We start from the raw sequence: 6,684 nt of genomic DNA, 5'->3' as shown, positions 1-6,684 counted from the left end.
CTAGGGTTAGTTGGACTAGGGTTAGTTGCCCTAGGGTTAGTTGGTCTAGGGTTAGTTGCCCTAGGGTTAGTTGGTTTAGGGTTAGTTGCCCTAGGGTTAGTTGCCCTAGGGTTAGTTGCCTTAGGGTTAGTTGCCGTAGGGTTAGTTGCCCTAGGGTTAGTTGGACTAGGGTTAGTTGGTCTAGGGTTAGTTGGTCTAGGGTTAGTTGCCCTAGGGTTAGTTGCCCTAGGGTTAGTTGTCCTAGGGTTAGTTGCCCTAGGGTTAGTTGCCCTAGGGTTAGTTGCCCTAGGGTTAGTTGCCCTAGGGTTAGTTGCCCTAGGGTTAGTTGCCCTAGGGTTAGTTGGTCTAGGGTTAGTTGGACTAGGGTTAGTTGCCCTAGGGTTAGTTGCCCTAGGGTTAGTTGCCCTAGGGTTAGTTGCCCTAGGGTTAGTTGCCCTAGGGTTAGTTGCCCTAGGGTTAGTTGCCCTAGGGTTAGTTGCCCTAGGGTTAGTTGGTCTAGGGTTAGTTGCCCTAGGGTTAGTTGGTCTAGGGTTAGTTGCCCTAGGGTTAGTTGCCCTAGAGTTAGTTGCCCTAGGGTTAGTTGCCCTAGGGTTAGTTGCCCTAGGGTTAGTTGGTCTAGGGTTAGTTGCCCTAGGGTTAGTTGCCCTAGGGTTAGTTGCCCTAGGGTTAGTTGCCCTAGGGTTAGTTGGTCTAGGGTTAGTTGGTCTAGGGTTAGTTGCCCTAGGGTTAGTTGCCGTAGGGTTAGTTGCCCTAGGGTTAGTTGCCCTAGGGTTAGTTGGACTAGGGTTAGTTGGTCTAGGGTTAGTTGGTCTAGGGTTAGTTGGTCTAGGGTTAGTTGGTCTAGGGTTAGTTGGTCTAGGGTTAGTTGGTCTAGGGTTAGTTGGTCTAGGGTTAGTTGGTCTAGGGTTAGTTGGTCTAGGGTTAGTTGCCCTAGGGTTAGTTGCCCTAGGGTTAGTTGCCCTAGGGTTAGTTGCCCTAGGGTTAGTTGCCCTAGGGTTAGTTGGTCTAGGGTTAGTTGGTCTAGGGTTAGTAGCCCTAGGGTTAGTAGCTTTAGGGTTAGTAGCCCTAGGGTTAGTAGCTCTAGGGTTAGTAGCCTTAGGGTTAGTAGCTCTAGGGTTAGAAGCTTTATGGTTAGTAGCCTTAGGGTTAGTAGCTTTAGGGTAAGTAGCTTTAGGGTTAGTAGCCTTAGGGTGAGTAGCTTTAGGGTTAGTAGCCTTAGGGTTAGTAGCTTTAGTGGATGTGGAGCTCCCTGTCTGTCTAATTTGTCGATTATCAAAAAATTTCCGTGGTCAACTACCAGTTTATTTTTCACCATTTACTTGCCCGACTGTCCGGAATATCTCATCAAAATTTCAGATTCACAACCCCACGCAGTATTTGATGCGTCGCGGTCAAACATTGACAATTTAACTGCTAAAAGGCTTAAAAAGTCAATTGTGGTCTTGTCTCGGAAGGTGTAAGGTCTCATTAGGGAGTTGTTTTTTTTATTCATGCGCGGCCCCCCCCCCCCCCCACCAGTCACCGTAGTTCTTAAAATCATTATTTCTCGGTCCTTACAGTAAGAAGAAATGTATAATATTTAGGGTTTTTCGTGTCGTTGTCCGGCCCAATTGGCAATATTGCCAATTGGGATGGTGAACAGAGCTAGGAGCAAATGCGACGCTTATGGTTTATTTAAAGAAATAAAATGCCCGATTTAACATCCTGCAGAATCAGGGGAATCGGGCGTTTCCAGTGATATACGACACAAATGGGTTGTTCTCATGCATTCACTTTGGAAACACATTTTAAAATATATGTTACGTCCTGTCAATGGGGCACGTCGTCATCGCGTACATTTGGGGAAAACTCCCTAACGAGACCTAAACTGTGGACGAAAGTGCGGAGAGACAAGACCACAATTGATTTTTTAAGCCTTTTAGGGAGCTTCCATTAAGTTCGTACGCACTGAGGGGGGACGAGGGGGTCTATGAAATCCGTACACTATGCGTACAGGGGGGGGGTGAATGGTCTTGCGTACGTACGCAACCCAAGAACCATTTTTTGGACAAATAAAAAATAAATATTATCATAATAATCTTCTCCTCTTTCTTATTCTTATTTGGATAATCATACTTGTTCTTCACAAGATGTGTGAACTCATACGCTTCTGGGTTCGGATGTTACCCGACTACAATGTTTTAGCAATTTCCAGCGCCGTTTAATTTCCCGGTAATGCGTGTCGCCGTCGGAGAAAAATTGCGCAGTCGACTTGCCAATACGACTGTGGCGCCACAATGTAGCAAAATCGGGTACTATGTCTGTTCGTCTGCTAGGGAATTCAAGGTTCTATAGGCGTACGCTCGTACAGGGGGGAGGGGGGGTATGAGGCAATGCGTACAAGGTGCATACAGGGGGGGGTCTCAAAATTGGCATTTTCGTGCGTACGTACATAATGGACGCTCCCTTAGCAGTTAAATTGTCAATGTTTGACCGCGACGCATCAAATACTGCGTGCGGTTGTGAATCTGAAATTTAGATTATGTTATTCCAGACAGTCGGGCAAGTAAATGGTGAAAAATAAACTGGTAGTTGACCACGGACATTTTTTGGTAATCGACAAATTAGACAGACTTTGATATTTCCACTCTTTTCAGCCAACTGGCAGAAAAAACTCAAAACACGCCCCCTATTACCCAATTAGCAAAAATGATGGATATATGATGGATATATGAATTTTGTTTACACTTTATACATACGTAACCATTACACTCACTACGTTGTGTGAGTTATAAAGAAATTATTTGATGAAAAAATTAATTTCGAATTTTGCTAATTGGGTAATAGGGGGCGTGTTTTGAGTTTTTTCTGCCAGTTGGCTGAAAAGAGTGGAAATATCAAAGTCTGTCTAATTTGTCGATTATCAAAAAATTTCCGTGGTCAATCACCATTTCATTTTTCACCATTTACTTGCCCGACTGTCCGGAATAACATAATCTAAATTTAAGAGTCACAACCGCACGCAGTATTTGATGCGTCGCGGTCAAACATTGACAATTTAACTGCTAAAAGGCTTAAAAAATCAATTGTGGTCTTGTCTCAAATCGCATCCGATTTAGCATCTACCGTGCCGGAACGACATCAGCGCCTCTAGTGTCAAGATCGTAAATTTGCCATTCTTGATTTTGGCGCCAAACGAATCCAAAAAAACGCGTTAAAACAATTAAGAATAATATCAGCTACAAAAATTCGTTATTAACTAACTGGTGAAGAAACATACACAAATATCTAGGCTAGCAGGTGAAAATTCAATTATTATTTCACCACAAAGAGCTGCTTCTGTCCGCAGATATGAGACAGCTACCGGGGCGGGGACTATTTCTTTATGGGGCCTTATTGTTCAGCGTCTCCAAGGAATTCTATTTTTAGAGTCCAATGGGGGGGGGTTGGGGGGGCCTTCCCCCCAATGTACTGACTAAAACCTGTCACTTTCAGAGAACGGGGAGGGGGTTTGTGGGACTCATCCCCCAATGTACTGGCTAAATATGTCAGAAGGACGGGGGGGGGGGGGGGGGGGGGCTCCCCCATGTCAAACAGTTGTGTGAGTTCACTAGAGCTTGCTCTTTACATATTATCTGTAGACTTGCCACAGCAAATATTTTTTCAATACCTCTCCAAATATGTACTTGAGAATAAAAACATGCACTCGTCTAAGTGATAGGCCTCGACCCTCCAACCTATGAATATTCATTAGTGGTCTTGTCTCTGGACGAAAGTGATCAGTGGTGCCGCCATCTTGGATCAACGAAAGTTGGTCTGAGGGAGGCCAATTGTTTTGGAAGACTCCGGCAGGGTCAAAAGAAATAGTTGTTGGCGCCGATGATGTCAGCAATATGTCGGATTTCCACCCCACCCGTGAGATTTGCTCTCGTCACGTCATGAGGCACGTCATGAGCACATTGAGGTTGCACTGAGGTGCCATTACCACCTTCAGATAGCCAAATGCATCTAGTTTCCTTATTTGATGTGAAAACATGGGGTCATCTCGACTATTTTTTCGCTATATGGCATCTAGGCACCAGTGGTTTTCAATATCCACCACCTCTCGATATGACGTAGGAGTATAAAAAGCCTGAAGCTTAGGATATCGGAAAAGTCATGGTCCGACCCTAATACTTTTTTGCTCCAATGTATCCTCGAAAATACCAACTGCCGATTCGAACCATCCTCGGTAGTACTCGAACGCCCGGAATCAGTATAGGTGGCACGTACAACACAGTGCGGAGGACAGTGTCAAGGGCAGCGTCTAATAGGCCCCGGGCAACCGACACGAGGTGGTCGTTCAGTTCCTCCTAAGGCCTAATCATACATCACAGGCACCATAATCTATACATTTCTGGGTTCGTATGAATCCAGAAAAGATATCTACAGCATTTTCACAGCATTTGATTCATAAGTGCACCGATAGGTGGCGCCAACTTTGACACCAATTGGATCCTGAAAATGGTAAATAATTGACCAAGAAATGGCATGATGTGTGCGATCTTCAAACGGGCCCCAATTGGTTCAAAATGAGTGATTTGGGAAGGCCATTACCACCGAAAGATAGCCAAATGCATCTAGTTTCTTTATTTGATGTGAAAAAAATGGGTTCATCTCGGCTATTTTTTCGCTATATGGCCTAGAATTTGGACGAGCATAATTGACACTCGCACAACTACGCCCAACCTCGACTGGCAGATGGAAGGTATGTTACATATTGAGGCCAAACTGGGGATTGAGACCAGCTTCAAATGGCACAGATGCGAGGCTCATAAAATCGCAAAAGATCCCTCTGCACATGGAAACTTTTTTCCTCAAATGTACGCGATGATGACGTGCCACATTAACAGGACGTAACATCTATTTTAAAATGCGTTTCCAAAGTGATTGCATGAGGACAACCCATTTGTGTCGTATATCACTGCAAGTGCCCGATTCCCCTGATTCTGCAGGATGTTAAATCGGGCATTTTATTTCTTTAAATACAATGTACATGTAAATCATAAGCGTCGCATTTTCTCCTAGCTCTGTTCACCATCCCAAATGGCAATATTGCCAATTGGGCTGGACAATCACGGAAAACCCCAAATATTATACATTTCTACATGAATAATTCTTACAGTGACTATTTTCCCGTGAAAGACAGTGTTTTAACTTGGTTGCTTACACTTCACACAAAATCAAAAAAAAAAGAAGGGTCAACCATTGAACTTTTGAGATATGTTGAATTTTGCACAAATTGGCACTGGACGGCATTTCAACGCGGGGCCGACGCACATTCCAAGTTCAGTGTACGCATACGTCGGCAACACCAGTAAAGTGCGTAGTTTCTTGTTAGCCGCGTATTGAGTAGCGTTTTAAGTTTCAGAAACTCCAAAAAACATGTCTTTGCCAAAACAACTGCTAAATCAACACTTGCGTACTGTGAAGACCAATGATCAATGATCTTTTAGGAACTACGGTTAGGTCTTGGCCGCGCATGAATAAAATGAAATGGCCAGGGCCATTGTGCTCACCTCATGTGGAGTTAAGATGGATAAAGAGCATGGTATTGTGTCATGTAGTGTTAGGTTTGATGTAGGTCCAAGCAATTACAATTTCCCCAAAATGGCCAATTTACAGTACATTCGACCTCTGTGACCTTGAAAAGTAGGTCAAATCAAAGAAGACCCGGGTGACACATTGAATGGTTGTTAGAATTAGATGTACCTATGATATAAAATTGGTGCCAATCGGGCAAGTCATTACTGGGAATAATGGCATTTTGAAGAATTTAGGATTTGGCCCCCTCCCTGGAGGCCAAACGGCAAATCAGATCGCACCAAACTTCGGTACCTGAGATCACCTGACCAAGGGGTACATGTGTCCTTAATTTGTGATCAACAGTCATTGCAGTTAAGAAACGTGCCATAGTTACGGCCTGACGGCGAATTTACGCCATTTGACCTATGTGACCTTGACAAGAAGGTCAAATTAAAAACCTGTGTGACATATACTGTATGGTGGTTAGATGTACCCATGATATCAAATTGGTGGCAATCGGGCAAGAAGTTAAGGAATAATCACATTTTTAAGGTTTTTGGATTTTGCCCCCTGGTGGTCAAGTGGTGAATCATATTGGACCAAACTTCGGTCCCTGAGATCACCTGACTAAGGGGTAAATGTGTACCAAATTTGGTATCAATAGTCATTGCAGTTTAGAAACGTGCCATCGTTACATCCTAACGGCCAATTTACACCATTTGACCTCTGTGACCTTGAAAAGGAGGTCAAATCAAAAACCCGGAGGATATATGATGCACCTTTGCTAGAAGTACCTACCATATTGTTTTCAAAATTTCCCAACTACTATTAAGGGAGATATTGCATATTTTCACTTTTAACGTTTGGCCCCCTGGTGGCCAAACCATGAAACGAATCGGACCGAAACTTGGTCTCCAAGGTGTCATTACATAAGGGTACATGTGTACCAAGTTTCAACTCAATAGCTCTAACAGTTACGAAACGTGCCCTGCTAACGGACGACGGACGACGACGACGACGACGACGACGCCGACGACGACGACGACGACGACGACGACGACGACGACGACGACGACGACGACGACGACGACGACGACGACGACGACGACGACGACGACGACGGACGACGGACGCCACGGT

Source organism: Lineus longissimus, chromosome 8 (assembly GCF_910592395.1).
Source record: "Lineus longissimus chromosome 8, tnLinLong1.2, whole genome shotgun sequence".
In the NCBI taxonomy this organism is placed as follows: Eukaryota; Metazoa; Nemertea; class Pilidiophora; order Heteronemertea; family Lineidae; genus Lineus; species Lineus longissimus.
Note: the sequence above shows the minus strand (reverse complement) of the source record.